Below are 14,865 nucleotides of genomic sequence, written 5' to 3'. Positions count from 1 at the left end.
CAAAAATTGTAGCTACAAGTGCAAACTTGTATACAATCTGCGATGTGTTGTCAACAATCGGTAACTTTTTCTTTTAGGTGCTCATAACGTAAACAAGATGTGTGGAGATCAAACATTCAAGCGAAGTATGCGCACACTCAAAAACTGCTCACCCCGACCCTATGTTTGTGTTATAATAGAATACTAACGAATACAGTGCTGATAAATAGGATAGTGAACAGAAGTGAAGCCTTGCTCTAAAAAATAGCAATTGATGGGTTTCAAGCGTGAAATCATCTATTTAATGTAAAAAACCCTAAAAGTTCCCTCTTGACAAGACGTCAATATAATAATTCAAATATTATCTGTTCTTTACCACGAAAGAGTAACAACTTGCCATCTGTGCGTCAATGATCGAAGCTGATGATCAACAACGATAATGAGCCAAACGTGAACTGTCGATTGGTAGCATGGGGGCCATCCACATACCACGTGGACAGCTTGGGGGGGGGGGCTTTGTGGAATGTCCACGGTCCTTACAAAAAAAAAAAATTTATACGTGCATTTCTTCAAGGGAGGGGGGGGGGTTATAATCGTTAAAAATCTATCCACGTGGTATGTGGATGGCCCCATGGTGGACAGGAGACATCCTCTTTTTTGCTGTCAACTGCGACGTCATCAACCATCATCATAGAGAAAAAAATGAAGTTATCGGAATATATATAGTTTGCTTGTCTTTCAGTCACGCGCAGACAAACGAAAGTTACTCAAACTGCCTTTTTCCCAAGCAAACTCTGAAGCTGGGGTACACTTAAGTTTGTTATTTTTTGTGTGTGGCAACGCAAACACTCCTGTTTTGACTACAAGTTACCTCTGCTTTTAGTCCTCCACTCACCTCCTTTCGCCTGGTATGAAGCCAGTCGTAAGGAAATCAAAGCTAACTGCGTCTTAACTAATATTCGGCACACGTGTTAAATAAGCACATGGCTATAGGTTCTGATGCAGGTGCATCGGCAAAAACCGCCAAAAACATAATAAAGGGCGGAAGGCAATTTTAAGATGAAAGGAAGACAAAGTATCAAAGATATCAAGCATGTAAATGAAATCTAAAGTTAGCTAAACCACTGTCGGTTGATTATGAACGTTACTTTATAGTTCCATATGGGAACATCCATCAATGACGTAGCTTTTTCTTAGGTTTTTTTGAACCCCTCCTCCCCCATCGTAGCATTTCGTCACAAAGTTAGGATCCCCCTCTAGATAATTACGTAGCTTTATAACAATCTCCCCCCCCCCCCCCCCCCCACATGATAATTTTTTTGGCAATTTTTTTCTATCCAGAACATACCTTGAATTATAAATGAACAAGAAAAGTCAAGGAAGTAATATAAAGACCCTAAACAGACAAAACAGTGATAAAAAAGAACAACTAAAAAAAAACTTAATTTTTTTTCTTAGTTTCATGTTTGCTACGTAGCTTGGCTTTGACCCCCCCCCTCCCCCTCGTCACATTTCGTCACAAAACTGTAAACCCCTCCCTCCCCCCTCAAATGCTACGTCGTTTATGAATGTTTCCTATCCAAAAAGTTCTGTTATGTCAAGGCATTGCCATCAAAATTAGGTTGTCAACCCAAGTAACAAAACGGGTTTTATCAAAGTTTTATAGCGCTGTTTTGGCTTTATTGAGCGCTATAAAACTTTGATAAAACCAATATTGTTACTAGGGAAGGGATGGAATAAGGCAGTATCTGTTGTAGTTTATTGAGGATTAGGGGTGGGCGAAACGGCTCTTTTGCAAGAGCGGCTCTGAACCGCTCACTCACCGTTCCGAACCGACTCATATGAACGGCTCATGGTTCACAATGGTTCGAGAGCGTTGACAGTTCGTGTTTTGTCGGTAAACTTCGGGTTCGCGCGAATCCATCAGTTCTGGTGCGCTCAAAGAACCGTGGCTCTTTTTCGTGAGCCGTTCGTTCTTTCACTCTTTTCTAAGAACCGGTTCATATGAAAGGCTCGTGAGCCGTTCGCCCATCCCTATTGAGGATAGACTATGAGTCAAGAAAATAATGGGGATTATAAACCTTTTTGCTCGAGAAAATAAGCAGTTTGGATTTTTTTAAAGTGTGTAGCAATTTTAATATGCATTGAAATTGTAATTTTTCAATAGTACAGTTATTCGATAACAAAAAGTTGTTTGTTTATTAAAAAAATCAATTACGACCGTGGACGTTAATAACGAACATTTATAAAAAATTTAAGAAAACCGGCTGTAACTCGCCAAAGCCATTTTATGCAAAACATCATATCGAGTGTATTTGTGAAGAAAAAAAAAATCAAATCGAGTTTCAAGTTTAGCTTATGGCGCGTGACAAGCCGCACTTGAAATCTATCCAACTTGCTCCATATTACTCAAAGCTCTAACAAAATTTACCAAAATGTTCTCAAGAAGTTGTATTCAAAGATAAAGCAATATAATTTTTTTCGATATTTTTCAAAATAGAAAAGACATTTAACCTACACAAGACATGCTGCACATATTGTACCCCAAATTAATTCTTTAAGTATACTACGACGTTCAAGATGTACGGAGAAAGGGATAATTATTTTGCTGATACGTGAAAATTTTAGCTGTTTCAAAAAAACTTAGAGTATAAGATAAACTCATTCCCGACGGGTGACATTCAAACTTTGATTCAAGCTCAACAATTATACTTGAAAATTTTCACGATAAAATTATTCAGTAAGGTACAGATTGATCTTTGATATGCAATACAGTTTATGTTAATTGTGTTAATAGTTGATGAGTAATAAGAGTTTGAAGTTCATTTTTTGAGCTAAAAACTGATTTCGCTCCGCCGGGATCGGGTAAAGCTATTGGTCATTATTTCTAAACATTATGTAAAATCTGATCAACTGTTTTGATTTAAGATATTTTGATATATTGACATAAAGCAAAGTTTTAAAAATTAAACATAGGTTTATCTACTATCCTGCAAATGCGCTACAGTAAGCCAACTTTTTTTTATTTTTTATCAAATAATATTTGTTTGCTTATGTAGAAGAAGACGAAAACAAAGAAGTAGACAAAGGTGGGGGTGATGGAATGAGGATTGTTGTGTTGTTACGCAACACTAGAAAAGGTTTCTGTGATGAACGCAGCTGACAGTTGTTTCATGCGCATCATTTATCATGTGTGAAGTCATATCGGAGTATTAGAGAGAGATTTGAACTACTCATCAATGATTAAAAGACTTCGTTATTCCAAGCTTTGCTATTGTTAATAACAAATTGCAGAGTCAAGCTTTTGCATGTGTAAATATTTTTTTTAAGCAATCCATTTTTTCATGAGCGATGGTTTTTGTTAATTGTGTTTTTTATTTTCAATCACATTCATTTTTAGTTATTTTGTAAGTTTAGTTTGAATATAACAGATGTTACATCGAACAATTGAGAAAATCAACTATTATTCAAGTTATGAAATTTAAAAAAAAATTAAAACGTTAGAAATTTTTTTTTCGAAAATAATCAAATAATAGAGAAAAAGTCTTTAGATATAGGAGAAACCAGCTGTGCAGAGGATCCGTATAAGAAGCGAGATGCAGATTCGTTTTCGAGTAAGCATTCAATCCACGATCTACTGAACGAAGGATTTATCGCAGTTTAGATAATTAATTAAGTTTTAAACTAGCACTGGCCATCTACATCGAATTGTCGATAATGTCATAGTTACATCTTGAACTTCAACTCGATATTTCAAAAAAATAATTTATCATTTTAGATTAAATACCAAGTTTTAATAGTCCAAAATGCATTTGAAAGTGGCTAGCCACTACGGACCAACTAGTTAGTTAATAAAGTTACATCATTAAAATTATCAGTTAATAAAGTTAGAAAGTTTAAGTAGTGTTAGCCGTAACCGCGATTATACTTACCTGACTGGAAATATCCGTACGCTACATTGGGAGTCTGAAAATAAATCGGTGAGTGAAACTTACCTGCCCGTGCGCCGTCCAAATCGTCCTCCGATGAGAAATTCTGCTGCTGCTCGCTGTGCACTCGACATTTTGGACCTTCGAGCCGGAAAGCGTCGAATCTCCGCTATTCCGGAAGTCCTAGTGAGTCGCCATCACGTTTCCGCCATATCACCCTCTGGGAAGGAACAAGGAGTTGTTCTACCACACGCCACCATTGCTGCCTTTGGACTATTGTGCCGTTTTCTACTGCTTCTGAGACAATCGATTCAAGGCAAATTTACTGCCCCATTCGATTCAACTTGCATCGCCCACGGATTTGTTCCTGCTTAGATTTTGAATACAAGGCAAAGCAATTGTCTCTAGCAGGTGAACTTTCCAAATTCTTTACTTCATTCTTGTTTACAGAATTGCTTCAACGTCGACCGAGCGCCGTCGCTGAAGCTGCGGCTCAAAAGTCTGGTGACGTCGCTCAATCACATCAAATCATTCGTTGGCAGCTACGATGAGGAAACGCATGCTGATGAGGTACCTGTAAAGTTGGAGAGTCTAATCGAGCTGTGGTCGGATTACAGCACGGTCCAGAGTGAACTGGAGACCCTTGACGAAACTGCGATCGATGCTCATCTAAAAGATCGGACAGCCCTTGAATCTGCCTACTACTTCGTTAAGGGCTTCCTCCTGGCCCGAAATAAAACTCCTGTCACAATTCCTTCTCCAACTCATCTAACGGTGCTACTTCTTCCGTCGTTATCAGAGGTGCGTTTGCCCGATGTTAAGCTCCCCGTTTTCGATTGCAATATGGAGAACTGGATGAATTTTCATGATTTATTTGTGTCGCTGGTCCACTCATCGGCTAGTCTTTCGAGTATCCAGAAGTTTTATTACCTACGTTCATCGTTGTCAAATGCAGCTTTTTTCATCTAATTCAGTCAATCCCAACAAGCGCAACCAACTATCTAGTGGCTTGAAATCTTCTCATGGATCATTATCAGAATACTAGTCGTCTGAGGCAGTCCTATGTAGACACTCTTTTTGACTCCACTGCATCAAAAAAGGAATCGACAACGGAGCTACACAGTCTGGTAGAGAAATTCGAGGCAAATGTCAAGGTGCTGCATCAACTGGGCGAACGCACGGAATTTCGGGACATTTTGCTCATTCGTATGCTCAGTACTCGAGTGGATCCGACAACAAGGCGAGATTGGGAGGAATATTCTTCGACCAAGACAGCGATCACGTTCATCGACCTGACTGCTTTCATTCAGTGGCACGTGAGTATATTGCAATCCATCCAGGTCAAGTATATTAAAATTCCATCATCAGTCATTCCGAAGAAACCAGCTCAGCGTTCGGTTTCGATTCACAGAGCCAACCAAACTAATGGCAATGCGTCATTTGTTTTGATCATCACCATTTATACATTTGCGGGAGTTTATCGAAACTTTTGGTAAAAGAAAAGGAGAAGGAAAGGGACAGTTCTCAAAGAATTGTGCGTCGTCTAGCAACTGCCGCAAGTGTCGTGGACGTCATCATTCTCTGATCTATGTCCAAATGATTCCGCTTCCTCGAAGTTCAAGTCTCCGAGCCCACAGCCATCGAAACTTCTCACTCCCACTCACTCCTAGCGATCCTCCAACCACATCTGCATCTGTAACGGTTGTCGAGTCGATCAGTTGCGCTTCCGCTGGACGACAATGGGGTCGAACACATCGCTCGCGAACTTCTGGACTCGGGAAGTGAATGCTGCCTCTTTACCGAACGGTTCTCGCAGCGCATCAAGGTTCAGCGAAAAAAGATCTACCTACCGATCACGGGTATCGGTCAAGCTTCACTCAGGCCTAGCATTCTCCTCCAAGATTCAGTCTCGAGTTGGCGAGTACTCCACCAACGGCGAATTTCTTGTTTTGCCCAAATTAACAATCGACTTGGCAGCCACATCCGTCGACACTTCGACTTGGAATATGCCTCCCAGCATCCAGTTGGCTGATCCGTCGTTCGACAGCACTTATCCCGTAGATATTATCATCGGAGCCAAAATATTCTTCGATCTGTTCAAGGTTCCTGGTCGAATTCCGCTCGGCGACAATCTTCCGGTGCTGGTCAACACTGTCTTTGGTTGGGTCGTGTCTGGAAAGTCCGCCGACCGCTCTTGTTGTTTCTATCGTCGCTATCATCTCGCTATCTCTCTCTATTCACCAACTTATGGAAAAATTCTGAACAATCGAGGAAGATAGTTCATCTACAGCGTACTCCGTTGAGGAAGCAGCATGTGAGGAGCATTTTTAGCGGACCGTTACTCGCAACTCTGAGGGCAACGTCAGCTTACCGACTACCGACGCATAGCTATTCGCCAGTTTCACTAGCTTCAAAATCGTCTGCTTCGCAATCCCGAGGTTCACCAGCAGTACAAAGCCTTCATCGACAAATATCTTCGCGAGGACAGCACAGCCACCAAATTACGGGTAGTCTTCAACGCTTCAAGTAAAACACTCTACGGACATTCGCTCAACGACGCCCTAATGGTGGGACCAACCGTGCAAGAGGACATTAGATCGATCACGATGCGATCTCGGATGCATCAAGTCATGATAATTGTCGATGCAAAGATGATGTACCGCCAAGTTCTTGTTGACCATCGTGACTGTCGATTTCAGCTTATTGTCTGGAAACCATCACCAGACCATCCCATGGAAATGTACGAACTAAGAACGGTGACGTACGGCACGGCCAGCGCCCCGTTCCTTGCCACTCGGGTGCTAATGAAGGGCATTAATTTCCGCTGACAGCGAGGCACTCAAGAAGGATGTCCACGTCGACGATCTCTTTTCCGGAGGCAAAACTATAGAGGAGTCATCGAACTCCGCAAACAACTAGACGCACTCCTAGCAAAAGGCGGATTTCAGCTCCGCAAATGGGCTTCAAACGAAGAGGCAGTTCTTGAAGGGATTCCACCTCACTTCTTTTGACCTAGACCGAGACCAAGTCATTAAAACGCTTGGGTTGCATTGGGAACCAGCTACAGATTGTCTTCGTTACAAAACCGACTTCCCACCCGACACAGAAGACCAGCCTATCACCAAACGGATTACACTCTCGTTGATTGCTCGTCTCTACGATCGGCTTGACTTGGTAGGACCCGTCGTCACATCTGCGAAAATCTTCGTGCAAAACTTGTGGACTCTAAAAACCGACGACGAGGAATTGCCAATCAAATATCAAACCCGGTGGATCAAATACAAGTCGCAGCTACCCAGACTCAACGAACTCCGCATAACTCGCTGCATTCTCTTGTCGAATCCGGAAACCATTCAAATCCACCTTTTTCTCCAGCGCTTCGCAGCTTGCTTATGGAACCTGCTCCTACATCCGATCAACCAATGCATCTGGGAGAATCAAAGTTGCCCTGCTCACTGCAAAATCAAGAGTAGCACCTCTCAAGCGTAAGTCAATTCCTCGACTTGAACTGTGTGGGGCCCTATTGGCAGTGCAACTTTAAGGGAAAATAAAATTATCGCTACAGCTCGACGCAGAATGCTACTGTTGGGTCGACTGGCTGGCTTAAGGCATCACCGTCTGTTTGGAACACTTTTGTTGCTAACCGAAACTTTTAAAATTCAGTTCGCCACCCAGAACTTCTCGTGGAATCATATCGCTGAAATGGAAAACCCAGCGGATTGCATTTCCCGTGGAATCTCAGCCGACACTATCATCGACTTCGATCTCTGGGGGCAAGAACCCGAATGGCTTCGACAACCCCAAGAAAATTGGTCAATCTCTACGAATGCATCCGATCACTCGCCTGAAGCATTGAAAGAAGCTCGTCGAACAACCGTAGCTGTCACATCGTTGCCAACTGAACCATCTTTCGTCGACCGGCTAGTTGGAAAATTCTCCAGTTATCAACGCCTCATCTGTGTCATCGCTTTTTGCTGCCGTTTCCTCCAAAATTGCCGAATACCGTCCAGTGAGCGCCCAAAAACTATTCTACAAAAGAAGGAAGAGCTAATTGGAGCGGAAAATCTGCTAATCAAATTGGTGCAACGACAAGCCTTTAACGAAGATTGGAAACAACTTCAACAATCGCAACCCGTGTCATCTAAATCCTGCCTCAAATGATTCCATCCATTCCTCTCTCCAGAGCAGCTAATTCGAATCGGTGGCAGACTAGAAACCTCGAGTCAACCGTATGATAGCAAGCATCGAATTCTCCTACCCGCTTCACACAGACTCTCGACGCTCCTAATCCAGAGTTACCATAAACTCCATCTTCACGCAGCACCTCAACTGCTTCTAACCCTTCTCCGACAACGGTACTGGATCATAGGGGCCAGAAACATGGTCAGGCGTTTAGTCCACAGCTGCATCATCTGCTTTCGAGCGCGGCCAAGAATGCTGGAACAATTTATGGCTGAACTTCCTTTCTCGAGAACTATCGCGACTCGACCCTTCGCTGTAACAGGGGTCGACTACTGGGGAGCAATTCCGCTTGAGCACACTCACCACTGTGCTGCACCAGGAAAGACCTACGTTGCTGTTTTCGTATGGTTTTCCACGAAAGCAGTACATTTGGAACTGGTTGCTGATCTCAGCACTCCGCCGGTTCTCGTCGTGGACTTTGTTCCGATCTGCACAGCGACAACGGTCGCAATTTTGTTAGAGCGAACAACGAATTTTGAGATCTAGTCAGCAGTAAATCGGCTCAAAATGACATGATCACGCTACTGTGCCAAATAGAATCCTGCCTAAATTCCCGACCGATTTTACCACTGAGTGACGATCCTACCGACTTCGAACCGCTAACTCCAGGTCACTTTTTGACGGGATCCTGCCTCAAAAGTGTTCCAGATTCCGACCTCTCCAAAACGACCTCTCCAAACATCAAACCGACTCCGCCAATGGCACCTAGTTCAGAAACTGTTCCGAAATTTGTGGAAGAGATGGCACTTGGAATATCTTTCTACATTGCAGCCATGTACCAAATGGTGCAATCCACCCATTCAACTATAGACCGGACAACCGGTGGTCTTTCGCGACAAAAACATCGCAACGATCCAATGGCCAATGGCGAGAATCCACCAAGTTCATCCTGGTCCAGACGGCATCGTCCGAGTTGTGACGGTCCTAACACAAAATAACCGCTACGTTTATCCGGTTACCAATATTTGCCGCTTACCGATACCATCAGCTGCAGAGGAGTGGACACCGCCAAGCAGTACCACCAACAACGAATCGCCGTGAATCCTGGTCAGAATTGTATTAATTACCGCATCCTGCAATTTAAATTTATTCAGTAAAAACCATCCATACATTCGACACTGCAATTTCATCGGCTAATCAAAACACTCATCCAACTATATTTCATCGACCGAGAAGTGACAGTGTGAATGACAAGCATCAGCGAGAAAGAGTCTGGCTTCGGTTAATCAATTGGAATGTCAGAAACAATGTTCCTGAAGGGGCCAGAATATTCGTTACCACGAAAGAGTAACAATTTGCCATCTGTGCGTCAATGATCGAAGCTGATAAGGCATGATCTATCCCTCGATGATCAACAACGATAATGAGCCAAACGTCAACTATCGATTGGTAGCATGGTGTAACATCGTCTTCCGTCGACCCCCTATAAAAATCCTCTTTTTTGCTGTCAATTGCTACGTCATCAACCATCATCATAGAGAAAAAATCTGCACAAAGTGAAGCGAAATTATCATTGAAGTTACAGTTGAAGTTATCAGTTAATAAAGTAAGAAAATTAAAGTAGTGTTAACCGTAACCGCGTGTATACTTACCTGACTGGAAATATCCGTACGCTAGTTTAGGAGTCTAAAAGTAAATCGGTGAGTGAAACTTACCTGCCCGTGCGCCGTCCGAATCGTCCTCCGGTGGAAAATTCTGCTGCTGCTTGCTGTGTACTCAACATTATCTATATAAAATAACATTTTTTTCTCAATGAAGCGAAATCATAAAATGAAATTTTATAAATTCAACAATATGTCCATGGAATGAGGGATTTCAATACCGGTTAATTTAAAAAAAAATCCTAGCTAACGAAACAGAGAGAACGAAGAAAATCCATAAATCACAACCGAGTTGTGATCCTGCAAATCTTACATACAGTTTTTTTTAGAAGTAGAGTGTAATTCGGCTGCTTATAATTGGGATCCTGCTGATAGGACTGCCATCTCAGGTGTAGCTGGTGGGATACAGCCTCATGATTCGGGTCAGACGCTGTTGTACGCCGCCCCTAACATAGGGAGACAGTCGCGTACGACAACCTTTTCCAGTCAGCATGGCAGGTTGGTATAGGAGTTGCAGGACAGAGGTGAATGACTACATTAGGGTGTCAAGTTACTCGTGTCCAGCCATTTACCACATGTTGACATGTTGACAAAAGGGGGGTCCAACAGAACGGAGGGTATTCCAATCGACACCAAAATTGAGATTTTTCCAAAATGATCCTACATGAATATTTCTACCATCCAAGTGGCATGTACACTCTGTATGGAATGACCCATATTGCTAGTCCTGAGTTGTTAAGTGTTAGTTTAGGCTTTTTACCGGTGAATGTAAGCAAAAGATCAAATGAGAAACTGAATCAATCTTATGAACCTACAGACCAATATTGCCTCATGGTTGTAAATTTAAATAATCACATTACATTCTAGAATATTCGAAAGCATAAGATCTTCTAACTGTACCCAAAAATTCTATTCAAAACGTGTTTCGTCCAAGACTGATTGTGAAAGATAACTGTATACGAAAGTGACTGCTACAGAGAAAGTACCTACAAACGTTCCCCTATTCATAATCTATAATATTAAAAATCACATTCACCTGTTTGTAAATTACACTCATTCGCGATCTGTGTACTTTCATCTGCATATCTGAAGCCATATAGTATTACCCTTTTCTCGCGATCCCTATCGAAAGCATCATCAGATCTGTCAGTGCCGCAGAATTTATAGCACAAATTCTCTTACTGTCATTGCATAATTGCCGTGCGATTAGGATCCGGTTCATGCGCGTTTTCAACAGTCGGTGGTGCCCCATCATCCGGAACCCGGCTTTTTACCATGTGAACTTGTAACCCATGCATTTCTGTCACTTCAATTAACGTCGCCAATGCAAACACACGCACACATACACACAAACCCTCATTTATGCGTGCCCACGGCTGCGGCTTCCTCCCAGTATAACGAGCTGTAGATTTATAGTTTATTTAACTCTGCGCAAAGGCGCAGCATTTCAAATCTGAAATATGCGGCATTCATATCATGTTGATGAGGCTGTTATGGTCCTTAATAAGCTCCATTACCGCGCATTGCTACTCATTTGTTTTTCTGTGCACTCTCGATGCGATGTCTTCGATGCAAGGTCGGGTAGCTGAAGGGTTTTTTTATGATAATCTTATTTCATAACATCGCTATATGCACATAAACACACTTCGTAATGGCTATTTTCGAAAGGAAGTGAAGCAACTGGATGATGGGATTTTTTCTTCCTACTAGCTGATCTACGTGTTAGGCTCATTATAAGGTGTGCGATAGGAATTTTACCCTCACAACATAATAAAGGTGGATGCATCAAAGTGGTACATATACACAACCGTGTACATCTAGAGTAGGTGGCATCATATCACAGATCTCTACAGAATGAACCGTTTAGCGTTGAAAGTTAGACGTTGGACCACATACCATTCGTCGATCGTCAAATGTTGTCCTAGTTTGCACGTTTATAGCTCTATCATTTACAATCACGTGTAAGTATCTACTTCCTGTTAGTTAAAGTAGCTGCAAAAATGAATTATAGTATAGATTTTGAGCTACCAAGTAGTTTTGTTAATTTGTAGTTTGTTAAGCATATCGGAACAGCGCGGGTGACCTCTCCGCTGACCCAATAATTCGTTGCGTTGTTTTTCATGCAGCGGTTCGTGCGACTCCAGATAAGAAAAAATCACGAAGAGACGGAATGCGCTGTGGTGTCCCACTACTTATATTTGCAAATGCAAACCTCGCGGTCACGGTCTTTAGCAGTTCCATCGAGCGGACAAGCCGCAGGTGGTGGGACAGTGTAAAAGTGGTAGGTATGTAGTGCTATCACAAATCGCCATCATCATCAACATTTAGCAAAAGATAAAGCATGTACCGCTCAGGCAGAAGCTGACGGTGGACGTTGATTGCAGGTCCAATGGGTTGGATGTAATGCAAACGCATTAACTTATTATTGCTACTCGTGCTGCTGCTTGCATTATGTGCCCGATTGCAGGGAATAAAAGTTTTAATAAGTAAATCGGCAACACCGCTGCTGGAATTAGAACAGATGAAATACGTCCATCTTCAGTCGGGTGGTATGTCACAAACTCGAAAAAACTGCTTGTGAAGCTGTTACCGCTGAAATTATTCTAACTAATGAAATCATTTTTTAAATTATAATGCAACTTCCTGTCTCTCCAGGCAACAGAAAGTTTACGGAAGTCTCAACTTCACTGCACTGGCACTCCTTACGAAAAGGCTTTTTATTCATATTGTTACCTTTGGTAATGTTTTTATGTGCTTTCAACGATATGCTTGTTGACGGTATACAGTTGATGAAAAGCTAACGTACTCTCGCTTTCAATGTTCAATGTGCAGCACAATTCGCCCTCTTTTTCGAATTTTCTCATTCTATCACCTACGCCACACCGCTACGCAAAAGCTCGTTATTTCTCTCTGTTAGTATTTGAGTCAATCACACGGTTTTTTTCTATCGTACAAAAAACAAAGTCCCGTTCATCTAGTGCTAGGTTTTAATTCGTGGTAGATCGAATTCATCGTCCGCTGCGATATAGAAAATGATGCGCATTGATGCTAGAGAATTGTCGATCTGGCGGCTGTATTGCCGTGAGATTACATTGTGACGTAGATCCAAGTGATCAGTTTTTTAGTACGGCCCAAAAACGAATGAATTTCTTGGCACTTTTCTGTTGAAATGGGTGCCTACGTCACTTTGCTTTTCGATTTTATGCAACGTACGAATTAATAACAACGAAAAGGAAGATACCAAAAGATAGGTCTTCGAATGATGAACAAATTGGCCTGAAAACCCCATATTCGAAAAAAAATTGCACTTACGTCACCTTGTCTTCTCACGGCAGTGTTGTAACATTGATCTTTTGTGATATCGCCCGGGTGTTTTCCATATTTACTGCGTAGTTTCTCATTGTTTCACACCAACACACTGCGGATGGCTCGTTAAATGAGTAAGCATCGATTAAGAGGTCGTACATCAATAAAGTAGCATTTTAGGGGTGAGGGTCTTTAATATACAAAAGTAGTCCCACATACATTTTTTTAAATAACGTAAATCAGAAATGCATACCGCAATTATAGGAGCATAGTGTGTTTTGCGATCCAACAGTGGACGAAGCAATATATAAATACCTTACCTTACCAATTAGACGAGAGCCGTGGTGGCTCGTGCTGTATCAAGAAGTTGTTGCCGTATTGCTCGATTTTGGGCTGTGTTTCGTAGGAGTGTCGTCCGGAATCCTCACCACGTGACCGGCCCACCACAACCTATTGACTTTCGCCAAGTGTGCAATGGGGTTCTCTCCAAGTAGCGCGTGCAGCTCGAGAGTCATGCGCCGTCGTCATTTTCCGTTGTCCATCTGTACTCCACCATAGATAGTCCGCAGCACATTTCGTTCGAAAACTCAATGGGTGTTAAAGTTCTCCGCAAGCAACGTTGTTGTCTCAATTCCATAGAGGACTACCGATCTTATCAGGGCTTTGTACACTAGGCTTGATTAAAGAGTCTCCGAAGTGAAAAATAGGCACGATTTCCAGCCTGGATGCGTCTATGAATCTCTTTGCTGGTGTTATTTTCGACGGTCACCAGTGACCACTAATACACGAACTCATCGACCGCCTCAAGCTCATCGCCGTCTACAGAGACTTGAGTTGGGAGACTAATGTTGTTCTCCTTGGTGACTCTCAGTCGCATGTATTTCGTTTGTGTATTCGTCCTGTGATTCGGCGTTCAGTCGGGCTTAAGTTTCCTCCGCCGTCGCAGAGTTACGTGTCATGATGTCTAAGTCATTCGCGAACCCCAGAAGTTGGACAGATCTTATGAAAACCGTGCCCCTCGTGTCGACGCCCGCCTTTCGGATCACACCCTCAAGGGCGATGTAAAAACAGTAATTAGGAAAGTCCATCACCTTGTCTTAACCCTCCGCGCGACTCTAAGGATAAGGAGAGTATCCCCGAAACACGCACGATCAGTCGAGTCAGTTTATCTGGAAATCCGTTGTCGTGCATGATCTACCGTAGCTGTTCTCAATTGTATCACAGACCGCTGTGGAGTCGATGAACTCGCGATATTTCTATAAGATCTGTCGGATCGAGAAGATCTGGTTCCTGGTGGCGGGCTCCCATTAATCCCGCTTGTTACTGGCTCGCTCGGCAGTTCGTCTTTGCCTGCGGCTTTGTTGTACTTCAGCTTCCCGATCTCACAAAAAAACTCATGAACACCGGGAGCTGGTACTCCGTCATCTGCTGCCGGTGCTCCTAGGTCGGTTCCTGCTCCGCTTCTGTTTACTGTATCGTCATTCAGGAGTCCATTATTTTTGCTCAGACCTGCCAAAAGGGCTGGGGCTGTTCAAAAAGCCCCAAGTCCCTGGTCACTCCTCTGGGGGCTTCCGGGGTGGGTGCTCAAGATCTCTTTACTACTCTCGCTTCCTTAACCTATAACTTACTCACGGTGCTCTCGATGTACGGGTCGGCCGATCGTTATGCTGCTGCTCCCGTTCTGCTGCACCCGGGCGCTATCTCACTGGCACCGGGGATTCGACCGCTGTGCGGTATTAGGCATCGATTCTTGTCGATACTGGTAACTACTGCCGATATCTTCTACTGGTAATAATGTCCCCGGCCCT

This window comes from Wyeomyia smithii, chromosome 1 (genome assembly GCF_029784165.1).
Source record: "Wyeomyia smithii strain HCP4-BCI-WySm-NY-G18 chromosome 1, ASM2978416v1, whole genome shotgun sequence".
NCBI lineage: Eukaryota > Metazoa > Arthropoda > Insecta > Diptera > Culicidae > Wyeomyia > Wyeomyia smithii.
The sequence above is the reverse complement of the archived record's forward strand: the minus strand, read 5'-3'. Positions refer to the sequence as shown.